The 16,253-nt window shown below is 36.6% G+C and overlaps 1 protein-coding gene across 1 annotated transcript in view; it reads right to left on the minus strand.

Annotated features, from left to right (window-relative positions):
• The window catches only part of ALMS1 (ALMS1 centrosome and basal body associated protein), a 229,346-nt gene that overhangs the window by 90,491 nt on the left and 122,602 nt on the right, over window positions 1-16,253 (minus strand). The window lies entirely within an intron of this gene.

A 16,253-nucleotide genomic window follows, 5' to 3' on the forward strand; every position in this document is an offset into this window, starting at 1 on the left:
GTGTACAAAAATAAAAAAGAAACAAAGCCTTTCCTCAAAAAGTTTATATGTCAGTGGGGGAACCAGAGGTTTTTAAGGTTGTAACTATATATATAGATTATAAAGAATCCATATTAAAACATAATGGAGTAAATAAATGAGTGTATAAATAAATAAATAATAGGAGGGAGGGAGAAGACAAATCTTGCCAACATAAGAATTCATTATGTAGGTAACCTCACCCCCGGCATCCATCTCCTCCCCAAGGAGGTGGAGGTGAAGCTTAATCTTCCCCTTAAGTCCAGTCCTGGGCTGGTCTTAATGACTGAATTCCAAAGAGAGTATAAAATGGGAGAAAAAGTAACTTTACAGTGGAGAAACCTAGCAAACACCATGTTATGCAAGTGATGATGTTTCACATCACCAGTGATGTCACGGAGACATTACATACTCTCTGTAAATGATGTGATGAGAAGGTTACTTCGCTTCTGCGGTATTCTTTGCCAAAACCTGTAACTCCAGTCTAATCATGAGAAAAACATCAGCCAAATCCAGATGGAGAATATCAGACCAATATTCCTCAGGACTGTCAAAATCATGAAAAACAAGGAAGGAATGAGGAACTGTCATAGACCAGAGAAGACTAAGCAGACATGACAACTAACTAAGTGGAATGTGATATACTAGATTGGGTCCTAGAACAGAAAAAGGTCATTAACGGGAAAACTGGTGAAATCAAAAAAAAGTCTTAAGTTTAGTTAATAGTAATATATAAATGTTGGCTTTTTAATTTTGAAAAGTATACTATGGTAGTATAAGATGTTAGCAATAGGAAAAACTGGGAGAGAGGTAAAGGGAACTCTATTATGGTTTGTATCTTTTCTGCAAATTTGAAATTATTTGAAAATAAAAAAGGTCATTTTTTTAAAATGGAGTAATACTGTATTATATTATATCACAGAAGAAGAAGACCTTTTAAAAGGTCTTTTAAATCTCTACCCTCTATATACTATTTACTAATTAAAAGGACAATTATGAGAAAAGAAAATAGGCCCATCTCCCTTATGTATATAGAAGCAAAAATCATAAACAAAATGTTAGACAATCAAATGTAGAGTGTGTGAGTGAGTGAATGTGTGAATGTGTGTGTGTGTGTGTGTGTGTGTGTGTGTGTGTGTGAATTCCTACCAAGCTGTTTTACTCCAGAAATGCAAGGTGAGTTAACATTCAAATGTCAACAAATGTCATGCACCACATCAATAAAATAAAGGAGAAATGTATATGATCATAGCAGTATAGTCAGATAAAACATTTAATAAAATTCAATAATTATGTATGATTAAAAACTCATAGCAAAGGGAAACTACAAAAAACTTTAGAGCCACCATCCTATTTACAGTGAAATGTGGAGAATGTCCACTGTAAGATTAGGAACAAAATAAGAATGCCAACTCTTACCTTTTCTATTCAACATGTTAGTAAAAGTATTAAATGGCATTAGCAGTAAGGCAGGAAAAAGAAATCAGAAATATAAGGATAAGAGAGGAGGAAATAATACTTTCCATATTTGATATAATTAAGGATACAGAAAATCCAAAACAATCTACAGATAACTTATTAGAATATCAGTTAGTTTTTAGAAGAGTTGCCAGATAAGAGACCAAACTTTAAAAAATTCCACTAACATTTTTTGGTGTCTGAAAAGTTACAAAATTAAAAACTAAAAAATATGCCATATACATTATCATCAAAACATCATATACCTAGTAATAAGTATACTAAAAAATGTAAGAACCCTAAACAGAAAACTATTAATATATCATAGAGAGAAATTAAAGGTGATCTAAATAGGATTTCTACTTTGAGGCAGGATGTATAGGCATACCTCACTTTATTGCACTTCACTTTATTGTACGTTGCAGATAACGCTTTTTTTTTTTTTTTTTTTAACAAATTGAAGGTTTGTGGCAATCCTGTGTCAAGCAAGTCTAGTGGTGGTGCCATTTTTCCAACAGCATTTGCTCACTTCGTGTCTCTATGTCACATTTGGTAATTCTCACAATATTTCAAACTTTTTCATTATTATACTTGTTACATGATCTGTGATCAGTCATCTTTGATGTTACTATTGCAAAAAGATTACAACTTGCTGAAGGCTCAGATGATGGTTAGCATTTTTAAAGTCTACTTTCAAATTAAGATATGTACTTTTTTTAGACATAATGCTATTGCACACTTAATAGCCTACAGTATAGCATAAACATAACTTTTACATGCCCTGGGAAACCAAACAACTCGTGTGACTTGCTTTATTATGATATTCTCTTTATTGTGGTGTCTGGGACCAAACCCCTATCTCCGTATTAATATGCCTGCATTAGGAAGGCACAGGCCATCACTCCTGCTGCAATAAGCAAACAAAATTGAATAAAAGATCACAGAGCTAAGGAAGCAATCAAGAAACAATGTCAACTAATATGCTAGAGAGGGACATTTAGAGATTTGGAGCAGGGGTTTGGTGTAGGGAGACATACTCCACTGGAAAAGAGAAATCACCAGAGCTTTTGATGAACTCATTTGCTGGCATGATGGAGTGAAATCTAGCAGAATGTCAAGCCAATTTCCCCCACAGGACATTTCCTTAGTGTCAGGGTGGTATAGGATTATGGGGAACTGAGCCAAGAAAGCAGAGTGAAATTTCCTGCACAGTCATGGCACTAACAAACCAAATCCCACTAGATAAAGGGGTCTGTGACAATCATTAGGTCTCCTCTTCAAGACATTTGTCAGTTTTTGAACCTATATAAAGCAGGAAGCTAAATACCTAATGCCTGAGGGAGAGAACTTTCAAAAGTGAGGAATTAGAGACCTACCAGACTCACAGTAAAAACCCAGAAGTGCTATCCCCAAGAAGGGGGCTGAGTCAGAAAAAGTGAAATCATCTGCAATGTTTCAGTGTTTATGAGACAAACGTTCACTGAGAAAGTGTAATGGCAACAAACACATAGCTGGTCTCTCCTTACATTTGCCATACTCTGAAGCTGTGAGAACTGAGAGCCTAAAGAGCTGAATTCAAACATCTGAAAGACTGAAGTCAATAACTGACTGTATTTATTGAAGAATCAAAGACCTGTCAGGCTTACAGCAAAAATCCAGGGAGGCCACAAATTAGGAAAAATCATAGGTAGGATGAGATAACTAAAGCTCCAACCCAGTTCTGATCTAGTAAAATTCCTGAAATGACTGAAATGATCAGCCACTCTGATTAGCAGAGAAAAGGGTAAATCTTCTCTGGTGCAAAGCAATAGCATCTTCAGTCTCTATGATTTTTTTATTCACAATGTCCAGCACACAATCAAAAGTTATGAAATTCGTGAAGCAGGAAAAAGTGACTAAAAATTAAGACAAAAAAAACAAGAAAAATTGATTTAGAGGGAATTCAGATTCTGGAGTTAGCACAGAACTTTAAAATGACTATACTGAGAGTAAAAGATGGGGATTAATAGATAAAAATATGGAGAATCTAGGGCTTCCCTGGTGGCGCAGTGGTTGGGAGTCTGCCTGCCGATGCAGGGGACACGGCTTTGTGCCCGGGTCTGGGAGGATCCCACATGCCACGGAGTGGCTGGGCCTCTGAGCCATGGCCGCTGAGTCTGCGTGTCCGGAGCCTGTGCTCTGCAACGGGAGAGGCCACGGCAGTGAGAGGCCCGCGTACCGCAAAAAAGGAAAAAAAAAACATGGAGAATGTCAACAGAAAATTGGAATCAATTTTAAAAAATCAAATACAGATAAATGAAAAATAAGAAAACTGATCCCCAGCAGACCTTAGGGAATACTAGAAGAAATTTTTTGAGGCTGAAGTAAAATGGCCCAACATAGAACAGAACTGCAGGAAAGAACAAAGAGCATTTAAAGTGTGTGTGTGTGTGTTTAATATATACATGTACATATACCCAGGTACATACACCTTTATATTTATATGTTGTTTTATAAATAAACAATAATAATGTGGGGATGTAGAACAGAAATATACAACAAAAGCACAAACAGCAGGAGGGGGCACATGGAGTTAAACTGTTGTGAGATGCTTCATTTTTCATAAAATGGTAAGAATACTAATTTAAGGTTAATTGTAAAGTCAAGAAGTATAATCTCTTGAAAAATCACTAAAAGAATGATAGAGAAAAAGTATAACAAAAAAATCCAGTAAAGGAGATAACATGAAATCAAAATAATTGATTAAAATAATAAAGGACAAGAGTAATAGAAAACAGCAAAGTGGCAAAACTTAAAATCAACCACCTCAATGATTACATTAAATATAAATGAACTAAATATCCCAATTAAAAGACAAAGGTTGACAAGATGAATAAGACCCAACTATATGCTATTCACAAGAGAAACGCTTTAATATAAGGTCACAGATATACTAAGTTAAAAGAATGGAAAAGGATACCCCAAGCAAACACTAATCAAAAATAAGCTTCCTCTTATCTTTCTCTTCCTCCTGGCTTTTTATTCTCTCCTTTTACCTTTCCATTCCTGAACAACTGAATCTTAAAACCATTAGGTGGACATTCACAGTGGGTGGGGCAACAGTGGCCCAGAGTAAGGTATAAGAGCCTCATCGGGGTGAGGAGGGTGCCCATGTAAAGGAGTAGCTTTAGCATGTAGTATCACAATCCAATCAGGGCAAAGAGAATCTGGGGAGGTGTGGCTTGTTATGCAATACCAGAGGAGGATGAGGAGGGTTTCCATGAAGAAGAAGGTCCAGCTTGGCATGTGAACTTACTGCCCAGCCAGAATGAGGAAGGCGTCTCTACAGTGGAGCAGCCTAACATAAAGTGGCAGAACTAGAGCAAAGTAGAGAAAATAATCTTCACAGACAGGCAGCCTGGGCTGGTAAGTCAGACCCCCTGCAGAATGAGAAGGGTGTCATCCAGGGCTTGGGAGTAGCCCGGTTTGGTGAGTCAGAGCTCAAGCAAGGTAACAGCAATATCTACCATACAGGATAAGGGGAGGTAATCTGACCTGAGATGTCACAGCCTGGGTGATGAGGGTGTCCAACAGGGTAGCAAGGCATCTTGAGTCAGATCCTAGACAGGATGAGGGCATCCAAGCAGAGAGGAGGCCCAATGTGAGATACCAAAAGCCTAAGCAGGATGAGGAAGATGCTCCTGTGAGGAAGTAGTCCATCTCAGGGAGTTAAGAGTCTAAGTGAGGTGAGGAGGGTGTCCACATACATGGGGTGAGCATTCTGATGGGAGGAAGTCAAAAACCAAGTTGGGGATGTTATCTATGTTTAGGGGTAGTCTAGAATGGAGTGTCAAAGCCCCAGCAGGGTAAGAAGAACATCCAAACAAAAAGGTAGTCTGAAAGGAGAGTCAGAATCCAAGTAGTGAGTGAGGGCAATCCTAACTGGGGAGAGGATGGCAGGAATGATGGGAGATTAGTTACACATGGCAGATTGAGCAAATAAATAAATAAATATATAAAGCACATAAGAAGTGAGGGTTCTCACTACTGGATAAGGGAGTTACAAACACAGAAAGAGAAAAAAAAGTAGAATAAAACTATACATGGGTGTGAGCTTATGGTTTTTAATATATATACACAGAGACAGAAATAAATGTAAATGAGTATGTGTGTGTATTTATGTATGTATGTATGTACGTATGTACATAAATCCACTAAGAAGGCTGGGAGCAACCCAATAGCAATGCTCAAATCTTGGCTTCTAAATATCACTTTCCTCTAAAAGAAAGCAGGTTCCTTGGAGAAATGGCCAATTTCAGAGCTGGGGAAGAAGAAGTTATGAGCCTGAAGTGTCTTGTTGTGCCAGAAGGCAAAGACATGTGCAAAAGATGACAAGAACATGTAAAAAGGATACAGAAACCAGCTTGAAGGAGCTGCCACTGGTCAGTAAATCAGTGGCATTTTGAGCATGAAAACAAATTACAATAGTAATAATGAATATAAGAAAACATAACTTTGTATAAGATCTCATATCCAACAAAAAACTTTTATACAGAATAGATTAAAACTCTCTAAATTCAACAGTAAAAAAAAAATGCAGTTAGAAAATAGCAAAACTTAAACACACACTTCACCGAAGATAATATACAGAAGACAAGCACATGAAAAAATGTTCATCCTCATTAGTCATTTAGAGAAATGCATATTAGAACAACAATGAGATATCCCTATATACTTATTAGGATGGCTAATAAATAATAAAATTAAATAATTATTTATAATAAAATTATAATAATAAAATAAATAAAAAATACTGACAATAACAAAAGCTGACAAGGATGTGAAGAAACTAGATCTCTCACATATTGCCAGCAGAAATGCAAAATGGTACAACCACCCTGGAAAACAGTTTGACAGATTCTTAAAAGATAAACATATACTTACTATACAACCCAACAATCACACTCTTGGGCACTTATCCTAGAGCAGTTTCTCAACCTTGGCACTACTAAAACTGAACCAAATACTTCTTTGTTGTGGGGGACTGACTACTCTGTGTATTCCAGGGTATTCAGCAGCATCCCTGATGGCAACAGCAAAATTCCTTCCTAGTTGTGACAATCAAAAATGACTTCAGATGTTGCTACTGTCTCCGGGGAGCCAAATTCACCCCTGGTTGAGAATCACTGTCTGAGAGAAATAGAAACTTCATTTGTGTAAAAAAAAGTATATGAATGTTCACAGTAGCTTTATTAATAACAGTCAAAAGTTGGAAACAACCCAAACATCCTTCAACAGAGAAATGGTTAAATAAACTGGTATGTATCCATACAATGGAATGTTACTTAGCAATTAAAAAAAAACAAAACCATTGATATACACAACAACTTGGATGGATCTCCAGGTCATCATGTTAAGTAAAAAGAGCTAATCTCAAAGGTTACATGTTATATGATTCAATTTACAAAACATTCACAAAATGACAAAACCATATAGTAGGAAAACAGGTCACTAGTTTCCAGGGTTTAAAGAATGCAGAGGGCAGGGGAGAGGAGTGTGACTACAGAGGGGCAGGCATAAGGGAATTTCTTTGTGGTGACAGACTATTCCTGTATCTTGATTATAGTAGTAGTTATGTGAAATCACAATGTGATTAAATTTCACAAAATTATACACATATGCATTCAAAAAAGCCTGAGTGCACGCAAAACTTGGTGAAATATGGTTAAGTTCTGTAGTTTAGTTAATTATATTGTGCCCATGTCAATTTCCTAATGTCATTTTGAAAATGTACTATAGTTATATAAGACATTACCAATGGGAAAGCTGAGCGATAGATACCTGGGACTCTCTGGACTATTTTTGTAATCTCTTTTTAAGTCTATGTATCTTTAAAATAAAGAGTGAAGAAAAGATAGTCATAAATCATAACCCACTGAATGAAAGCATGATTCTGTACAGATATAAATAAACTAGAAGTCTTCTGAGGACTGAGATACTTACATAATTTCAAAGTTCCTCCCCATAAAACATTTAGCTACAAAGTGGAAAACTGTAACTTTCCAGTTCAGAAACCTAGCCCACAACCTTACTAAGTAATTAAAGTGATCACTGTCAGCAGTGGGACAAATAGAAGTGTACGACAGCTGCTAAGATGTTATAAGAAGAATTCAATGTCAATTCTGTGATAACCCTACCAAAAATATCTCACCTGAACTTAATCATGAAGAAACATCAGAGAAACCCAAACTGAAAAACACTCTACAAAGTAACTGACCTGTAATCTTCAAAAGTGTTAAGGTAGGGCTTCCCTGGTGGCGCAGTTGTTGAGAATCTGCCTGCCAATGCAGGGGACATGTGTTCGAGCCCTGGTCTGGAAAGATCCCACATGCCGCAGAGCAACTGGGCCCGTGAGCCACAATTACTGAGCCTGCGCGTCTGGAGCCTGTGCTCCGCAACAAGAGAGGCCGCAATAGTGAGAGGCCCGCGCACCGTGATGAAGAGTGGCCCCCGCTTGCCACAACTAGAGAAAGCCCTCGCACAGAAACGAAGACCCAACACAGCCATAAATTAATTAATTAATTAATTTTTTAAAAAAAGTGTCAAGGTAATGAAAGTGAAGGAAAGACTGAAGAACTGTTCCAGATTAAAGGAAATTAAAGAGTCATGACAACTAAAGCAACATGTGATTTTGAGTTGCTCCTTTTTGTTATAAAAAATCTTACTGGGACAATTGGAAAAACTGGAATAGTGTCTATAACACATTGATATTAATTTCCTGATTTTTACAGCTTTACTGGTTATGTAGGACAATGTTCTTTTCATAGGAAACGATGAGAGTGATGGGGCAGTAGTTCAATAACTTACTACCACATGGCTAAGGAGAAAAAAGGAGGTATTAACATGCTGTTCTCAAATGCTGATTAAACAAGCAGACAAAAATTCAGTAAAAATGAAGATTTCAACATAACAGCTGACCAAATGGACCAAAGTAACATACACAGAATATCACAAGAAGCAATGGAAGAATACACATTTCTTTCAATTGCACACTGATCAAAATAAAAATATATCATAAAGCAGTTCTAAAAAATTTAAGTATACTGAAATCATTAAAAATATAATCTCAATGACCAAAAAGAATTAACTAAAAATAAAAAATCATTTATATGTTCTTATATAATTGGAAATTAAGAAACACATCTCTACGTAGCCATGGATCAAAGAAAAAGTTATGATATGAGAAAATATTTTGTACAAAGATGATGATGAAAAACTACATAAAAATCTGTGTACACTAGGCAAGAAAGCTAAAAATTAATGAATATGTAAAAAAAGTATCTATTCTCAGAAAGATAGAAAAAGTTAAGTTAAACCCAAAACAGAAAAAAAAAAAAGATACAGCAGCAACTAATGAAACAGAAAAAAACACATCAGACGATCATAAAAACCCAAACTGCTAAAGCCCTAGCAAGAGTGACCAAACAAAAAAGGATAAAACACAAATTACTAATACCAGACATAAGAAAGCTAATATCACTGGAGATTCAGAAATTGAAAGGATATAAGGATATTGTGAAAATAACTCATGCCAACAATTTTTGACAACTTATTTAACTGAAGAATACTTTCCAAACTGACACAAGAAAAAAAAATTTGCATAGTCAAATCTACTAAAGAAATTGAATCTATAATAAAAACTCCAGGCCAAAATGGTGAATTCTGCCAAATATCTAAGAAAGAAATAGTACCAATCTTACACAAACTCTTTCAGAGTGTCCTGATATACTAATGAGGTCAGCCCAATGCTCATACCAAACTCAGACGAAGATATTGCAAGAGAAGAAAATTATAGGTGAATATCCCCCATGAACACAAATGTACAATTCCTAACAAAATATTAATTAGGTAGATTGTATCTAGCAAGAAGGATAATACATAAATTAGGAATACATATGATAATCTCTACAATAACTACTGCAATAGAGTCTGACACAATTTTTGATGTTTGATTACTGACTTTTTTTTTTTTTTTTTTTTTTTTTTGCGGTACGCGGGCCTCTCACTGTTGTGGCCTCTCCCGTTGCGGAGCACAGGCTCCGGACGCGCAGGCTCTGCAGCCATGGCTCCCAGGCCCAGCCGCTCCGCGGCATGTGGGATCCTCCCAGACCAGGGCACGAACCCGTGTCCCCTGCATCGGCAGGCGGACTCTCAATCACTGCGCCACCAGGGAAGCCCCGATTACTGACTTCTTTTTAAGGCTCACCTTTTGCTCCACATCTGGAAAGGCTGATAAGCCTGAGTATGATTGCCTCCTCCTTTGGCACCAGCAGAAAATTTAAACTGCCCATATATAGACTTTTTTCTCAGTTCCACCCTACAAAGCCCCCTCTGCTGTGCCCAAGACAGCCTGGACCTGCTTGTGCCCACCCAACTCTTCCCAGGGGTTCCCCTGTGTGAGTAATAAACTTCCTCTCAAATTCTCTGGGTTTGAGGAGTGTCTGAAGCCTAGGTATCTGAACAAAATTTTGGGTGGGAGTCCATCCCACTTCTGCGGGATGGCCACAACCACTAAAAAATAAACAAAGATGTATATTAAAACAGCCAATAAGGAGAATATAAAACGGAATAATAAAAGATAAATCATTAATACAGAAGGCAAGAAAGAACAAAAACCATATGGTACAAATTGAAAGCAAAATGTAATATGGTAGATTTAAATCAAATAATACCATTTTGACACAAACTCAGAAAATGAGAAAGAGGTTTTTTTCTTAAAAGCCACTGTAACTCTCCTGTCAGGACACTCCAAGAGGATTATAGACCAATATTAGCAAGATGAATTCAGCAATAAATATAAAAAGGGACAATATGTCATAATCAAGTGGGATTTATCCCAGTAAGAATATTTGAAATCTAATCAATATATTTATATAATATATATAATATTACATAATAATATAATTCATATCAACAGACAGGAGAAAACAAATATGATCATAATACAGCAGGAAAAAGCATGTGACAAAACTCAACACCCACTCACAGAACTCACAGCAAACTAAGAATATGAGAGGGCATCCTTAATCTCATAAAATGCATCTAATAAAAATCTACAGCTAACATCAAATTTGATGAAACACTAAATCCACTCCCCCACCCACGCAAAGATGGGGAATAAGGTAAGATGACTGCTCTAACTACTTCTGTTTAATATTATACTGAATGTCCTAAACAGTGCATCAGGCAAAAAAATAAAGACATGAAGATTGGAAAGGAAGAAGTAAAACTGCTGTTCATGCCCTGGCAACGTGAGTGTCTATGAAGAATAGACATTAAAGTTGAGGATATCACTAAATTTAAACAAAGCACTCCCTAAATCATAGGGAAGTTACTAGACACAAATTGAGGACAAATAGGTATGCCTCAACCTAACCACCAGAAGTATTACCTTGCCTAAATTCCCTATGGTCACTGCACACAAATTGCCTAAATTATCCTGGAGTAAGCAAGGAAGCTCTGACCCAGTGAGTAAGAAATTAAAATTAAAATTAACTTGTTGGCATTGATAAACTGGTTTGACAATAGCATTTGTATATACAATCAACAAATAACTAGAAAATACAAAATCTAAAATACCATATACAGAAGTATCATAAAACAAAATAATGAGGAATAAATTTAATGAAAAATGTGCAAGCCTACACACTGAAAATTACAACATCTTACTGAGAGACATTACATAAGTAGGGGGAAAAAACATGTTCATTCATAGGGAGATTCCATATTACTAAGATGTCAATCATTCACAAAATGATCTATAGATTCAATGCAACATTGAACAAAATCTCAGGATGTTTTTTTGGAGAAACTGAGAAGACTATTCTAAATTTTATACAGAAATGCATAGAACCTAAAATAGCAAAAAATATTGTTGAAAATAAAAACAAGGCTGGAGGACATAACCTGATTCAAGACTTATTATAAAGCTACAGTAATCAAAACATTCTGGTATAGCTGTAAAGACAGACAGTTCAAAGGAACAGAGTAGAAACTCTTAAAAATAAACCCACATGTAAAAGGCCGATTGATTTTTGACAAAGATGCGAACTAAGTTCAAAAAGGAAATAATCATTATTTCAAAGATGGTGCTGGAATATCCAGTGAAAGAAAATGATCCTAAACTGTGTAAATTACAGTATATACAGAAATTAGTTTGATATAGATCACAGACTTAAAAAATAAAGCTAAAACTATAATTCAAGATGAAAATATAGGAGAAAATTTTCATAACACTGGGTTAGGCAGTATTTTTAGACAAGACACAAAACAGTACTAACCATAAAAGAAAGATTTAGAATGTCCATCAACTGATGAACACACACACACACACACACACACAATGAAATACCACCCAGCCATAAAAAAGAATGAAATTTTGCCATTTGCAACAACATGGATGGACTTGGAGAGTATCATGCTAAGTGAAATTAAGTCAGAGAGAGAAAAACAAATCCTGTATGATATCAATTACATGTAGAATCTAAAAAATACAATAAGCTAGTGAATATAACAAAAAAGAAACAGACTAACAGATATAGAGAACAACCTAGTGGTTACCAGTGGGGAGAGGGAAAGGGGAGGGGCAATATAGGGGTAGGGAATTAAGAGATACAAACTATTATGCATAAATTAAGCTACATAAGCTGTATATATCGTACAACACAAGGAATATGGCCAATATTTTATAATAACTATAAATGGAGTATAACCTTTAAAAATTGTGAATCACTCTATTGTACACTTGTAACCTATACAATATTGCACATCAACTATACTTCCAACAGAAAAATTAACAAACTGGATTTCATAAAAGTTAAAACTTTTTCTTCATCAAAAGACACCAGTTAAGAAAATGAAAATCAAACCACAGACTGTGAGAAAATATTTGCAATACAGAGGATCTGTATCTTGAATATATTAAAAATTCTTAAAGTCATGAGACAATTCAATGGAAAAATTAAACAGACACTTCATAAAGACATAAAAATGGCCAAGAAGCACAGAAGCAATTATCAGCATCATGAGTCATCAGGGAAAAACAAATTAAAACCACAATAACATACCATTTCACATCCACATTTAGAATGGCTAAAATTAAAAATAACTGGAGGGACTTCTCTGGTGGCGCAGTGGTTAAGAATCTGCCTGCCAATGCAGGGGACACAGGTTTGAGCCCTTTTCTGGGAAGATCCAACATGCGGCGCAGCAACTAAGCCCATGCGCCAAAACTACTGAGTCTATGCTCTATAGCCAGCGAGCCACTACTGAGCCCACGTGCCACAACTACTGAAGCCCGCGCACCTAGAGCCCGTGCTCTGCAACTAGGGAAGCCACTGCAATGAGAAGCCCACGCACCACAACGAAGAGTAGCCCCCGCTCGCCGCAACTAGAGAAAGCCCACGCGCAGCAACAAAGACCCAACGCAGCCAAAAATTAATTTTTTAAAAACCCTGGATATACCAAGTGTTGCAATGTAACTTGCATAAGCTGTTAATGAGAACGAAAAATGGTACATTCAGCTCCAGTTTGGGGTAATCAGTCATAACCCATTCAGTCTCTCCCACTAAGTGCAGCTATAAAACCTAGACAAACTACATGGAGCAGCTCTTAGAAGACTCTTGAAAAATAGGAGCAGGCAATTTGGTGAAGACCAGCAACATCTGAAGTACCATTAAATTGGTGATGAGTTAGTTTATCATTGTTTCCTTTAGTATCCAATGACCTGAACTCAATAATAGAGTCTGACACTTAGAAGTGGACATTAGCACAGACAGAAAGACCTCCAGAAGAAGCCCTCTAATTCAGGCATGAGGAGTGGAAGCAGAAATAGTGTGAAAAAATCCCTTTTTCTTTTCTCCCTTTCTAGTAATCTCAAGCACTCAAGTAATCTCATGGAGGCATTGGTACAGCAGTAACAGGGACCAGAAGAAGTTTAAAATTCTGAGGGGGGGAAACCCTCCTCTTTTACCAGAGAAGGTGTGGTCTCAAGAGGGTGAGGTGAACCTGTGTTGATTTTTTTTTTCTCTTTACTGAGCCACCTGGCACTGACACAAAGTAGCCACAGGAAGCACATAAAAGAGAGGGGTAAATTAAGCCCTTGCTTTCTGTTCTGAGGACCAAAAAAGGGGAGCTCAAGGAGAAACATATAGAGGAAAGCCCCTATTATAACAGTTTAAATATACTGACAATACCACAAGTTGGCGAGGATGGAGAGTAACTGAAACACTTGTATATTCCTAGTGGAAATACAAAGATACAGCCACCCTGGAAAAAACAGTTTAGCATAGTTTAGTTCTAAACAGTTCTTGTAAAGTTAAACACACACATATACCACATGACTCAGCAGCTCTAACTGTAATCACCCCAAACTGGAAACAACCCAAATATCCTTCAAAGAGTGAATGTATCGATAAACTGTTTTTAAACTTTTTATTGCTTTATGCTTGTAATAAAGCATTAAAAAGTAAAAAACTGATTCATAAAATGAGATGGGTAAATCTTAAATATACTTTGTAAAGTAAAAGAAGCCAAACCCAAAGGGCTATTATATATTTCATGATTTCATTTACATGACACTCTGGAAAGGTAAAACTTGGAAGAAAACAGATCAGGAATTGCCAGGGGTCAGGGGAGGGACTGTCTATAAAGGGATGGCATGCGAGAATTTTTGGACTGACAGAAATGCTTTGTATGGAACTGTGATGTGGATTTATCAAAACTGATAGAACTATACACCACAAAAAGTAAGTTTTACAGTATGTAAATTTTATAGTATATAAATTTTTTAAAAATTAACCAAGATATTGTGGCAAAATGGAATACAGGATGTAAGAAATGAATCTAACTGTATTATAAATGAATCACATCCTCATGCTGAAGTCTATAAGGAAGAAAAAAGCTAACCCAGGAAACAGAAACAATGTCTGGACTGTATACTATACATAAAACCTGTACTCTAGGTGGAAAATTTGTTTCTCACCTGGGTATGGGATAAGAATTCTGAAACTTTATTTATATACTAGGGTAAATATACTGTAAATAATAAGAGCCATGTTTATCACCATTGGAGAAAGAAGTTACAAATAAAGAAAGGGAAAAGGCTAGAATCAACCCTGTGGTTTTGGACTAGTTGGAGGTATCGACTTGTGGTTTAAAAAAAAAATACATACACACACACACACACACACACACACACATATACACACACACATAATAGAGATGGAAATGAATATAGGTGTATGTATATGCATGAGTTAATACCTATAATCTTTAGTTTTATTCACTCAGAGGGGCAAGAAGCAGCGTCATCCTAGTAGCAATGAGCAAACCTCATTGGTTTCTGAACACCACTTTCCATTGTTGAAAGTGGGGTACTAAAGTCCTTGACTATTACTGTATTGTTGTTTACTTCTCCCTTTTTTTTTTTTTTTTTTTTGTGGTATGCGGGCCTCTCACTGTCGTGGCCCCTCCCGCTGCAGAGCACAGGCTCCGGACGCGCAGGCTCAGCGGCCATGGCTCACGGGCCCAGCCGCTCCACGGCATGTGGGATCCTCCCGGACCGGGGCACGAACCCGTGTCCCCCGCATCGGCAGGCGGACTCCCAACCACTGCGCCACCAGGGAAGCCCTACTTCTCCCTTTAGATGTTAGTATTTGCTTAATATATTTAAGTGCTTTGATGTTGGGGGTGTTTGTGTGTGTATGTGTACTCTGTGTGTGTGTGTGTGTGTGTGTGTGTGTGTGTGTGTGTGTATGACTGTTATATCATCTTGATGCATTGACTCCTTTATTATTATATAATGACCTCCCCTTTGCCTATTGTTACTATTTTGTCTGCTACAAGTATAACCAGCCCTGCTCTCTTTTGGTTTCTACTTGTAAGGAGTATCTTTTTCCTTTCCTTCACTTTGAGCTCACATGTCCTTAAAGCTAAAGTGAGTCTCCTGTAGGCAGCATATAGTTAGGTCTTGATTTTGTATCCATCAAGTCTTTTGATTGGAGAATTCAATTCATTTACATTTAGAGTAATTACTGATAGGTAAGGTCTTACTTATACCATCTTATTGTTTTCTGGCTGTTCCGTAGTTTTCTTTTTCCTTTCTTCCTCTCTTGCTGCCTTCCTTTGTGAACTGGTGATTTTCCGTAGTAATATTTTCTGACTGCCGTCTTTTTGGTGAATCTACTATACATTTTTGCTTTGTGGTTACCCCGAGGCTCACATAAACATCTTACAGAAAACAATATATTTTATATGATAACAACTTAACTTCAATCACATACAAAATCACTACCCTTTTACTCCTCCCACTTTTATGGTTTTAAACACCCCACTTTTCAACAATGGATAGATCACCCAGATAGCAAAATCAACAAGGAAACATTGGACTTGAAGCATACTTTAGACTAAATGGACTTAACGGACACCTACAGAACATTCAGCAGCTGAATACATTCTTATCAAGCATACACAGAACATTCTCCAAGTTAGATCACATATAGGCTGCAAAACAAATCTTAGCAAATTTAACAAGATTTAAATCATACCAAGTACCTTTTCTGACCACAATGATATGAAACTAGAAATCAATACTGGGGGGAAGCAGGAAATTCTACAAATATGTGGAAATTAAACAACACAGTACTGAATACAAGTATGTCTAAAAAAATCAAAAGGGAAAGCTAAAAATATCTTGAAACAAATGAAAATGTGAACACAACATATCAAAACCTATGAGA

This window comes from Lagenorhynchus albirostris, chromosome 13, assembly GCF_949774975.1.
Source record: "Lagenorhynchus albirostris chromosome 13, mLagAlb1.1, whole genome shotgun sequence".
NCBI classification, from domain to species: domain Eukaryota; kingdom Metazoa; phylum Chordata; class Mammalia; order Artiodactyla; family Delphinidae; genus Lagenorhynchus; species Lagenorhynchus albirostris.